Source organism: Pteropus vampyrus, unplaced genomic scaffold (genome assembly GCF_000151845.1).
Source record: "Pteropus vampyrus isolate Shadow unplaced genomic scaffold, Pvam_2.0 Scaffold742, whole genome shotgun sequence".
Taxonomy (NCBI): domain Eukaryota; kingdom Metazoa; phylum Chordata; class Mammalia; order Chiroptera; family Pteropodidae; genus Pteropus; species Pteropus vampyrus.
This window is the reverse complement of record NW_011889523.1, coordinates 19,500-21,327: the sequence shown is the minus strand read 5'-3', so window position 1 is coordinate 21,327 and position 1,828 is coordinate 19,500.

The following is a 1,828-nucleotide window of genomic DNA, read 5'->3' as shown; positions in this document are numbered from 1 at the left end:
TTTTTTTTTTTTTTAAGAAAGTAGTATCGTTAAACCCGGTACTGTCGAAATAATGGTACCTGAGCAAAATCTGCTTTGATATTTTTCTTTGGTGAGTTTATTAAACCCTCATGACGATATAGTCAGTTTTTTGAGGGAAAGGATGTTTCTCCTGTTTCCACTGCTCTCTCTTCACCCCTCTGGCTGGTCCAGTCCAGGACTTTCCCCAGTTGGGCTGGGTTTGCCTCCTCTCGGCTTGCAGACCTGCGTGCATGGAGCGACGTCAGCCCTGCCTTGTAAAACTTACCTCCAGGCCGACCCTCCAGAAGGCCCTTTAACCTCTCCCATACATCACCCGACCCGCCTCTCCAACTCAAACCTCTCTCCACGTTATCACCTCCATCGAGATTGAGAAGTTAATTCTTCTCAGATGGGTCTGAGTTCCTTCTCTTATTGGTTTGCCAGCCTATTTAGAGTACATTCCATACATAGCTTTTATGTGTGATCTCGATTAATTTGCTTTATGCCAGATGCACTCAGAAGACTATATGTAGCAGAAGCGTATGCCACAGCACAGGGAAAGCTGCGTTTGCTGACTCAATCGGATGGATATCCCAGTTATATGAGTCAGCCTTACATTTGGCTGCAAGAAACAGAAAACCAGACTGCGGAGGCTTAAACAAATGGGGATTTATTTGCCTCAAATAAAAAGGAATCCAAAGGTAGAAGGCTACTGACCTTGGTCCAGCAGATTAATGAAATCGGGACTGATGCCTCTAGGAGTCCATTGGCTTTTCTCTCACAGTCATATGGAGGCTGCTGCAGATCCAGCCATTTCATCTGCACTCCGAGCAAGCAGAAAGAGTAGAAAGTAGAAGCTTCCTATGAATCGCATCCGCTCCTTTTTATTAGGAAACTAATAAAAAGATTCTTCCTCTTCTGAAGCCAATTTCGCTCATGTCTGCTTCCCTTCTCAGTTACATAAGAACTTGGGAAAGCCAATGTGTGAACGTCCACCCTCTGTCCTGGATCCTACACGTCCCCACGACGCCGCTAATATTGTCCTCTCGTCTGATGCCAGGGTTGATAAGAACAGCTATTCATTTGATAGGCAATAATAAACTCCAAAGTACTTACATTACCAGACTGCAGGATTTTTGCCCTTTTAAGATACGGGTGAATGCTGTTTGGAATGTGGTGCTGTGGCCGCCCTCACTGCCAGGAAGCTCCAGGATGGTCATTTTGAGGGTCCCGTGAAACCTGAGGGTGACCGTTACTGAGATGGGGAGACATGGGTGCGCCCACAGGTGTTCCAGTGTCCTGGGTTCTGGCACGGCCTCTGCTACCGCGTTCTCCTGCGGGTCCGCATCTGGTGCTGACGTCGAGGCAAAAAACAAAGGAGAGACCGGGGGAAAAACTATGCAGATTATATTTTCTGCGCATTAGTTAAACATTAAGCGAGAGGTAATCAAAGTCGAGATATTATTTAATTACCGAACTTAATAAAACTTAACATTATTAGTACTTTTGAAATAGTTTCACATTGAAATCTAAATTTGGTCAGTGATCATTGAAATGCAACATTTCCTTATTATTGAAGGCCGCATCTGGGAGCAATTCCGTAATATTGATCCCAACTTAATCAGATTCGTTAATCCGAATGCTGTCAGATTTAGGAGACGGACTTGCTCGAACAGAGGAAAAAAGAGAATGAGTTGGAACTTCAGAAAGCTCATTTATTAGCTAGTTTGAACTCGGTGTCTGTTTTTCATTTGCCTTAGAAACCACCGAATGCTTGCTCTTTGCTTTCGAAATGTGTGAGGAGAGAGCCCCATCTTTTTGAGGTGCA